The following is an 11,229-nucleotide window of genomic DNA, read 5'->3' as shown; positions in this document are numbered from 1 at the left end:
TATCATTCTGTGATTTGCTATAATAGTATTCCTTCCTATTAGCTGCTCTCGACAATATTAGTTCTATATTCATTTGATATGAGCATTTAAACTTCAAAATTACTTCTGGTAGTATCCAGAATATATGTCAGAGACCCCTAAAAGCAACTTCTGTTTTCCTCTTAATTAACATTTGGTCAAATGACAAGTTCAGATTTTCAATACCAGTAGTGTGCCTTGCAGTGAACATGCATAGGCTGGGGCATCTGGCCAAGTTAAAATGTAGTTATCAATGCTTAGTTATTCTTGGTTTTCTTCAGGTAGTGAGCCCGTGTAGACTTGTTCATATCCATGGTTATTTTAAAGTAAATCCAAGAAGGCAGGATTGAGATTATGGAGCCCAGGAGAGCATGGACCAGGTATCCGTTGGTTCAGGATTTGCAGGCCTCCTGTTTTGATTGCAGATTTCACAAACGTCTCCAAAGAGGACTTATCCAAAGTTGGCTTTTGGATTTTAGCCAGTTTTGTAGCTAAGAAGCATGGCAGGACACTCTGCACAAAGATGCCCTTGCTCCTATACTCCTCATGGAGGCACCGAGAGAAGAAATCTACAAAAGTCTTGGTTGCAGAATACATGGTCAACAGTGGGACAGGGAACATGCCACTGCCAGATGAGAGGTTCAGAATTGCCCCTTTAGATCTTTCCACCAAAGCATATTCTTTAAGAAGGAAAATGAAACGAGAAGAAATGTCAGAGCCAGAAGAAGGAAAGATGAGCAAAGGATTTAGTAAGCATGGTATATCTAAAGTTTGTTCTACATAAAATACAAAGTTCTAATATGTGGGGCCTGTCTTAGTTCAGGCTATTCCTCGAGCAGACCTAAGACAACTATTTAGGTACAAATCCTTTATTTGGGAAATGATGCCAGGAAGCATCAATAGGGGAGTGAAGTGTCTTAGTCTTGAGACAGGAAGCCAACAGTGTGTGTAAGAACTGTCCACTGAAGCTGCTGGTGACTTCCAGGCTCACCTGGAGAGATACAGCAGGTCACTCAATAGCATCTGTGGTAGGACTGGAATTCAAAATGTATACCACTAAAATATTAAACAAAGTAGGGTTTCAGTTGAGAAGCGGGTGATCAGAGTTAAATATTCTAAAGTATTATTCAAGAAAAATATTAAGTTTTAGGCTGTTGTAACAAAGTACCATAGACTGGGTAGTTTATAAACAACAGAAATTTATTTCTCACTTTTCTAAAGGCTGGAAGTTTAAGATTACAGGGCCAGCATGACCAGGTTTTGGTGGGGACCCACTTCTGAATTGCAGACAGCTGACTTCTGGTTGTACCTAATGTGGCAGAGAGCAGAGAGAAGGAGAGAGAGCTTTCTTGTGTCTTTTTATAAGGGGACCAATCCTATTCACCTAATCACCTCCCAAAGTCTCCACTTCCTAACAGCATCACACTGGGAGTTGGGATCTCAACATATAAATTTCAGAGAGACACACAAACATTTGGTCCATAACAGAAAGGAAGCCAAGAGAAGGTGCATCAATGAGCAAGTAACTGCTTGCTGTTGACAACAGGGCTCAACCCCACTGGGAATCCTCTGAAAATCTGTGTGTCGCACATTTTAGAATTTTCTCACCAAAGAGTGCTGAAGTTGGGGCATTTATCTACTAACTGCTGTTTTGTATTGGCCGAGAATTCCCTTTTGGTGTCAGCTTTTCTGGCCTGCAGAATATGCTCCGGCAATCAGTGAAAACCCTCAGAAGAGATATGCAGGTGCTTGAGACAGGCAGCCATCAATGTGTGTAAGAACTGTCCACTGAAGCTGCTGGTGACTTCCAGGCTCGACTGGGGAGATATGGCAGGGCACTCAACAGTGTCTGTGGCAGGACTGGAATCCAAAATGTATAGCACTAAAATATTAAACATCAGCAGGCCTTCATTTGAGAAATGGGTGATCAGAGTTAAATGTTCTAAAGTATTAAAGGAGAAATGTTAAGATATTCGTATAAGACTATTAAAGTAAATGTGCAAGGTAAAATTTCAAAGTTTCCACTAAAAGAATAGAAATAGATTGTATAACTTCTAAATCAGTTAAGAGGGGCAAAGGAAAAGGTACAAAAAGAAAAACAAATAATAAAGAGAAGTATCAGATTGACCTGGGTGCAGGTTACAGGTGATAAGTAGAGCAATAAGAGAGAAGCTGTGGGGGTGAGCCTAGGCATGTGCACTTTTCACAAGCTCCTCAGTGATTCTTACACTGGTGGTCTTAGAGTAATTGAACTTCTTACCTGGGCATCTTAGAGTTCCAAAAGCCAAGATTCCCTAAGGAAAAGACAGAAGCTTTATGACTTTTTATGACTTGGTCTTGGTCGCAATGTAATTCTTCTGCCACACTGTATTGGTCAAAGCAGTCCACCCAGATTTAAAGGGAGAAGATAGGTCCCACCTTGTTATGGTCTTAATATGGCCCTATAGACCATAGGCCCTATGGTCCTATCGTTTAGGAACCACTTGAATATAGCCAGAGCAACATTCTCAATGGCTTCCTGGAAAATTTTCATGGGAAATAAACATGTGGCAGAAGTAGTCTTTGGTTTCAAAAAGCACCTCCTTGTGGCAGCTTTAAAATGCAGCTGCAAATTCTTTAAACCTCTTTTTATCAAGAGTTGTGACTTAGTTTGCTTGTGTTGCTATTAAAAAAAATCTGAGACTGGGTAATTTATAAAGAACAGAAATTTATTTCTCACAGTTTGGGAGGCTGGGAAGCCCAAGACCAAGGCATCAGCAGGTTTGGTGTCTGGTGAGAGCCCTGTTTCTGCTTCCGAGATGGTGCCGTGTTGCTGTATCCTCCTGAGGGGATGAATGCTGTGTCCTTGTGCAGTGGAAGAGTGGAAGGGTGCATACCCATTCCTCAAGCCCTTTTGTAAGGACCAGAATCTCATCCACAAGAGCTCTGCCCACATGAGTTAACCTTCTAAAGGCTCCACTTCTTAATACTATCACTTTGGATTTTAGGCTCCAATGTACAAATTTTGGGGGCCATATTAAGACCATAACAAGGTGGGACCTATCTTCTCCCTTTAAATCTGGGTGGACTGCTTTGACCAATACAGTGTGGCAGAAGAATTACATTGCGACCAAGACCAAGTCATAAAAAGTCATAAAGCTTCTGTCTTTTCCTTAGGGAATCTTGGCTTTTGGAACTCTAAGATGCCCAGGTAAGAAGTTCAATTACTCTAAGACCACCATGCTGGCAAGGGCACATGTAGTCATCTGGTTGATAGTCCATGACAGTCTGAGCTGAGCCCACTTTTAGCTTTCCCAGCCCGGGGACCACACATGGGAATAAAGAAGCCTTCTTGGAGGTGATTCCTCCAGCACTCTGGCTCTAGCCTCCAGCTTAGATTATCTGAGGACCCAGACACTGAGAATCAAAGATAAACTGTCTCTACTCTGCCCTGCCTGAATTCCTGGCCTGCACAATCTGTGCACAGAATCAAATGGTGTTTTATGCCACGAAATGTTGTGGTGATTTGTTAAGCATCAATATATAGCCAGAACACCTGAATTAAAAATCTGTCAACCGTACAAAGAATGTCACTGTGCTGCTCTACCTCCATGCCTCCAAACCCAAACCCAAAAGCTACTGGTGCCCCTGTGTGTATGAGAGAAAGTGAAGGGATCTCAGTCAATGCAGTGGAGATGAAAAGAAGCCCAAGAAAAGCAGTAACAACTAGGGGTAGGAAGCTGGAGTCTGAGGAAAGGTACTTGCACAGAACTGGTGTCTCTCTGTGTTGGCGTATTCTGCCCCTAGCCACCTATAATATACATAATGTACATGGTCTTCACTTATGACCATGCCTAGAATCCAACCAAATAGAGACTCTTTATCCTCCTTCTGAAATGCCAAGATCTGTAGGAGACTGAGTCCTGCAGCTATTTACATTTTAATGTCAAGTAATTCAATACTGCTTTCTTCCTGACACCTCAGAGAGCTGCTATTCTGGGAGGAATAAAAAATTTGAAAGAAACAGGAGTGGAAATCTAGGTGACAGTTCTACGAAACCCTTTGAAGAATAGGGCAGAGTGCCTCTGTCTCCCCATCCCCCTTTTTCTCCTCTGACACTTTTAAGTCTCTCCTTTTCTCCACCACCTCCCTTAGGACACTTGCCTCCTTCTTAGAAGGAAAGCAGTCCCAGATTTCAATTCCTCTTTCTTTCTTACGAACTCTAGTGGCTCTTTCTTCATTTGGATGTTAGAGGAGCTCTCCCTGCCCGGGGTTCTGTTGTTCTGAGAATGATGGCTGCACCAGCTGTGGTTCTATGGGCTGGGATGTGCTGTGGGCACTGCCCTTCCCATTTGCACTCCCTGACAGCGCTGTTGCAGCTGCTCGAATGCATTCTCAAAAACACACCAGCCACAGCCAGGGGCTATTCACTTTCTTCCAAAGACTCCAGTTGTGACATAAAGAAAACCTATTTCTTCTAGTAGCATTACTTTGACCAGCTTGTTTTTTTCTAGAATTACCCAGAGATGATCCTAAAAGACCTCTTCTTTGCTTTGAGGCTTACTTTCGCCAAAAGAATCCTCATGAGTAGGCACAGTGGGTCACACCTGTAGTCCCAAATATACCAGAGGCTGAGGGGCAGAAGGATCACTTGAGCCCAGGAGTTCTAGGCTGCAGTGAGCTATGATTGCACCTGTGAATAGCCGCTGAACTCCAGCCTGGGAGACAGAGCACGACCCCATCTTTGAAAAAAGAAAAAGAAATGAAGAAAAGAGTTCTCATGTTAGCTGAGATTAGCTTTCTCTGGAGCTGCCCAGCACATAGAGTGCTGATGATAAGTGGATTCATTCTGAACCCCATTCGTTTTCCCGATGGAAGGCAGGTGGGGAAGGAGGGGAAGGGAGTTGGGTTTCAGGTAAGTATGCACTCGGGTATGAGAGGTACCTTTGCTTCCTGCCTTCATTGTGGCCCAGATGAGCTGCCTGCTCCATGACAGACACATATGATATCTGTGAGATGTAATTATAACAGCTAAGGTTGGACTATGGATTGACAGATGGTATCTGGTGGTGATTTTTCTAAGCATCCTCTCTGACATTTCACATTACAAAAGATGGCATTTGCCTTTTATTTGGTGCTACTAAATGAGCCATTTATTTTGCAGCCAGTAGAGCAAGAAGGTTAAGATACTAGCTCGGGCTTTAGACAGCATGGATTTGAATTCCAGGTGTGCTATTTACTGTGTAATTTCAAGCAAGTAACTTAGTCCTTTCCACGATGCTGTTTTCCCATCTATGAAATGGTTGCAGTAAGTAGTACTATCACATAGGGATAGTGTCAGGATTGAATGAGTTAATACATAGAAAGCACTTGCAACAGTACCTGAACATAGTACATACTCAGCAAATGTGAACTATGATTATTAAAAATCATTTTCTTTTAATGAGTGATGAGCAGTTATCACTAAAATTGACTTGTTGTGATCTCAGCACTCTTCATTATAAAGGCAACTTTATAATGCAATATAATGCATTATAAAGGCAATAAAAACATAGCCTCATTTTGCAATACTGGGAGTTAAATCGGCATCAACAGCACTCCCCGTCTTCGGTATTGAGAACTTACCTGGCTAGGTATGGATAACTTAGACAGCAAGAGGATTACTTCAGAATTAAGACTTCGGATTTCAGCTGCATTGGGCAGCTCCTGTTCTGAGCAACACTTTTCTCAATCCTGTTTTCAAATGTCTTCTTAAGAAAATCAGGGCCGTCGTTATTTTCCTTGTGGATTTTGAAAAACTCATAGTTCTTAGGCAGCCTTGACCCTTTCACAGGAAGTTTTTTCTTATAAAGCCTCTTATATTTTAGGGTGGAAGATTGCTCAGTCCTCCATCTCTTGGGTAAACAACCTTCATCATGCCTGGGCCATGTTTCTTTTGGGAAACCAAAGAGAATAAGGTACTCTTATTGAACATGGATGGTCTGTGCTGTCCTGGAAACAGGACAAAGCAGAGGTCTGTGGCCACCTTTGGCATGGTCTTATTTGTTTCGAGGACAAGTTGCTGTATCCTTTGGAAGAAGATTCCAGTTAATGAACACTAAAACACCCATACAGACACAGATAGCACACTTTAAGTATGAAGACAAAACTCAACTGTGAACAATTGTTGGGGTATGGGGAAGAAAGTAGATGCCCTGAGATGACCTTGGAGATAGCTTTTAACATCTTTAGAAGTTACCGTTAAGAAGAAATCTCCAAGAACATGACCCCTATTTTGAAAAGCATCTGGTCTATTCAGAAGTGTGCTTGCAAAGGAGGGAAATACAAAACTACCAATAGGCCAATGCCACACTAATAATTGCTGCAGCCAAAATCCATCGATAGATGCTAAAACCAGGGGGCAAAAGTCTGAAGAGGAACAGGATATTTTCATGGTCTAAGTACCCCATCCCAAGATATTTGCTAATTACAAAGAGGAAAAATAGTAAACTTATGGTGCAGAAACCAGACAGATAGCACTTTATCCAACGGATCAAGGTTAATATCACCAGTGATACAACATTAATATCGTATACCCCTGATATCATGTACTGAGAGAAGCCCAACATCGCTTCGGTGGTATTCTTGCAAAAAAAAAAAAAAATGCACAGTCTACTCTCAATCATGAGAAAACACCAGATAAACTCAAATTGAAAGACACTTACAAGGTAACTGACCAGTACTCTTTACAAGTTTCAGGGTCATGAAAGATAAGGGAAGACTGAGGGACTGTCCCAGATTGGAGAGGAAATAAGAAGACACAACTGAATGGAAAGTGGGGTCCTGGAGTTGGTCCTCGGCCAGAAGAACAGCAGTGGGGAAACCGGGGAAATCCAAGTAAAGTCTGTAGCTAGGAAGCTCACACCAGAGTTAATCTCTTGGTTTTGATAGTCACACAATGGTTATGTCAATATGTTAATATTTGAGGAGTCTGGGTGAAGGATAGATGGAAACTCTCTGAACTATTTTTGTAATTTTGTATAAGTCTAAAATAACTTCAAAATACAAAGTTAAAGAAAAAAATTTAAAAGTGTCCTTTTCAGCAGGAAGTCTCCAAATATAAATTGTTTTGGCAGGTTTAATTGGCCTGGCAGATGTGAAGCCATAAACTGGCTTTTAAAAAAAAGGAATTATAATACAGAACTATTCAAAGCAGATTCTCCTTACCTTAAGGGAATAATTGAAATACCAAAAATAAAAAATAAAAAAATCAAAGCTTTTCCTGTTGACAAAATATACCATTGATATTGTGAGAGTAAACATTCACTAGCATATTATAGAATGTATTTATGAATGGAAAAGAACTTTATATTTGTCCAACTGACATCTTTTCACAGCACGTCCCAAATCCTGACTTCTAAAAGCATCATAGAAAACCTAGTGGTGTTTTCCTTTGGTTAAAGCTGTCTTTGTCATCAAATTTGGCATTATAGGTGAGAAAAGAAAAAGAAATGTGTATTTTAAAAAAATTAAAAATAAGCCTGTCTTAACTCCAGAGAGAAAAATAAGCAAAGGCTCATACGGCCTGATTAAGAAGTTTTAAGATTCACTAAGGTACTGACATTGGGGAGACTGGTACAGGTGTCTATTTTTCTTTGAGAAACCCCTTTGCTTTTCACAGCCTTGGCCCAGGGCTTTTTGGAGTGCACTTTCCCTCTGTATTAACTTTTTCGGGAGAGCTGAGTACAGCCCATTACTTGGATCTTTATTAAACTAGAGCTCTCACAGGCTCCACATTCGAGATTCATTAGGTGACAAATGCCAGGAAGAAAGACGGATCATCTGGAAGGATCCTGGATTGTTAATGCCCTTCAGAGTTCCCTGATCATGATGATTAGTAATCTATGTAAACGTGACATTTTAATGAACACCTTTCATTTCTACCATGCTTTGTGGGCTTTATAGCATTTCCTCATTTTATTTCAACAACCGCGAACATTGAGTACCTACCAGGAGTGGGACTCAGATTCTGCCCTTGAGTCACTGCCAGCCAAGCTGAAGAGTGCGGTGGATGCACAGGACTAAATCCCTTCATCAGTTGAAAGAAAACCTAGAAATTGGGCACCAAGGTAGGAAAGAGATGCAGCTGTTTAGGGTAGATGGAAAGACTTTCTGGTATAGGTCAGAAGGCTGTTCTAGGCCTGCAGTGGGGAAATAGGTGGCAGGGGCAGACACCCAGCCAGGGAAGTGAATGGTAGTGAAGCCCCATGCCATGTTTTAAAGCAAGAATGTACAAAACCACATTTACAAAGGTTTATTTGAAACAATATGTAGAAGCAGTCAAGACTGGTGGAAAAAACTGAAGAAAGAAGACTAACTGGTACCTGTTATTAATAAAATTAGCTGATACTCATTAAGAGGTCACTTAACCAGAGCCCATGCTAAAGGCTTTATGTGAATAATCACATTTAATATAGTCCAGTATTCCTCAGAATGTAAACTCGGGTTAGTTGATCACAGAACTGGGACTTTATTTTATTTTATCATTATTATTATTTTTTGAGACGGAGTCTCCCTCTGTCGCCCAGGCTGGTGTACAGTGGTGCAATCTCAGCTCACTGCAACCTCTGTCTGCCAGGTTCAGGTGACTCTCGTGGAGTAGCTGGGATTACAGGTGCATGCCACCATGCCCAGCTACTTTTGTATTTTTAGTAGAGACAGGGTTTCACCATGTTGGCCAGGCCGGTCTCGAACTTCTGACCTCAGGGGATCCACCCGCCTCGGCCTCCCAAAGTGCTGCGATTTACAGACGTGAGCCACCACGCCCAGCTGACTGGGACTTTAAACCATTACTTCACATTCAAATAATTGTAATGGTAGTAATAGGAAGATAATGAGGGAGATGACATTGTACTAAACACCCACAACAGACAGGTGCTGTACTCAGTGCTTTGCAGCCCAGTGCTTTGCCTCGGCTTGTTGGGAGAGTGGGCAGGGGAAGAAATGAATCAGCACTCCGAATGCAGACATCCTTGAAATAGTTTGTCAGCTTGTGAGCCTGAAGATAAGGCTGTGCTGCTAATGTATCAGGAAAGACCAAGAGGGCAGCTGGTGGAGAGGGAGAAGGGGCACTGTTTTGCTTTAAGTAAGCTGGGGACCACTTCCTTATGTTGGGGGGAAAATGACGATATGCAGTAAAAGAAGAAAAAAGGGCCAGTCTCCTTAAATTTCACCGAAATAGTGCAAACTACGATTTTTCAAGAGTATAATCAATTATTGGGTGATCCTTAGTGAGTTTGGAATTACTAAGAATAAATAACCCTTCCTCCCTTCCTTCCTTCCTTCCTTCCTTCCTTCCTTCCTTCCTTCCTTCCTTCCTTCCTTCCTCCTTCCTTCCTTCCTTCTTTCTTTCTCTTTCTTTCTTTCTTTCTTTCTTTCTTCTTTCTTTCTTTCTTCTTCTTTCTTTCTTCTTTCTTTCGAGGGAGTCTTGCTCTGTTGCCCAGGCTGGAATGCAGTGGCATGATCTCGGCACATTGCAACCTCCATCTCCCGAGTTCAAGCAATTCTCCTGCATCAGCTTCCCGAGTAGCTGCGATTACAGGCATGAGCCACCACATCTGGCTAATTTTTGTATTTTTAGTAGAGACAGGGTTTCACTATGTTGGCCAGGCTGGTCTCGAACTCCTGACCTCAAGTGATCCACCTGCCTCGGCCTCCCAAAGTGCTGGGATTACAGACACTGTGCCTGGCCAAGTAATCCAATTTTTAAAAGATGGGTAGGTTTTAGTTAGTAATGTCCTTTATTTTCTGAAGTCTGGTATAAAAGGCAGGAATTTTTGTTCATATTAAAAAGTCATCTGGAATGGTTTCAGAATTTTATGTCTCAAATTACTGACTTTTATTTTTGTGATTAACTGTGTTTGAGAAAAGATACATTTTTAGCTATTCTTGTTATTATTGCTGGAGTTATGCATATAGAAATATACATTCAAACAATGTAGGAGGCACAAAATGAGCAGTTTAAATCGCCTCGTCCTACTCCACAGAGACTGCTTTTAATTCTGGTGGTTATTCACACTGCATTTAAATTGTTTATTTAACTTAGAAAGGACACATAGTTTTAATGCTTATTAAGAGTTTCATTGTGTACAAAATGGTATAGCATATTGTGTCACTTTTATGAAGAGGCAATGGCCCATAATACATTTTTAGACACAGACTTTATTGAAATTTTCAGCAGAGAGCTCTAAAATGTCAACATTAAAAGTATGTTTTTAGTACATGCCACAACCATGAACAGCTTCATTCCATTACTAAACAGTCATTAAAATATTCATCCAAATTCTATTTGAATAACTTTCATGCCTTGTAAAATCTGAAGAACCTTTTAAATTGATGAGGTAGTAGAATGTTTAAAGAAATAAATTTGCTTTTAAGACCAGCCTTATCAGAATTCGTGAAGGCTATATTATGGCATAAATGTATATATTATAAATGTTGGGGAAACAAAAAGAAAAAATCATGTAAGAATGGATAACTTCCTGTTGAATATAATATTACCAGTTTTTTGTTTTGGGATTTTTATTAAAGCAGTCTTTAGTATTGTCTTCTCGTACTTTTCAGCCACATAGTTGAACTCAAATCAGAACATGATCCTCCAACTTTGTATTCATTAACAGTAAGGATTCAGACAAATGTGGATTGCCTTGTTTATGCTGTGGCCTCTGCATGTGAACCCTCTGGGTTACTGCTGCAACACGGATTTTCATCTGCTTCCTCATTTGATTAATTAACCCGCTTCGGTCATTGCTTCAGCAGCCCCTGCACAGGCAGCCTCTCCGGCCTGGCCCACCAAGTCTCCACTAGAGCCTCTTTCATTTCACCCAGGGAGTCTGGGGAAGGCACTGGACAGCAGTGTTCATAATTCCTTTGTCTAATTGCATAGGATCAGGGTGATAAACTTGAAAAGGGTGTTTGCATCAAGAGTGGTATTTCAATTTGCCCTGTTAAATTATTTTCTCCTTTCGCTGATAGATAGCATGCCTAATTTTATGAAATGCCATTATGTTCACAGAAAGGAGATGGGAGTGGGGAAGGGTTAACATAAGAGCAAATGCTGCAGCCCATCTCAGCCCCCCACCCAGTCTACATGTCAATTAAGACCAAAATTCTACCTCAGGGCAGAGCTGCCCTTCAATACTGTTCCTTCTGTTGTCTCACCGTGTTGTAGCCCATGGTGACCGCAGGTGCTCT

This window comes from Nomascus leucogenys, chromosome 13, assembly GCF_006542625.1.
Source record: "Nomascus leucogenys isolate Asia chromosome 13, Asia_NLE_v1, whole genome shotgun sequence".
NCBI lineage: Eukaryota > Metazoa > Chordata > Mammalia > Primates > Hylobatidae > Nomascus > Nomascus leucogenys.
The sequence above is the reverse complement of the archived record's forward strand: the minus strand, read 5'-3'. Positions refer to the sequence as shown.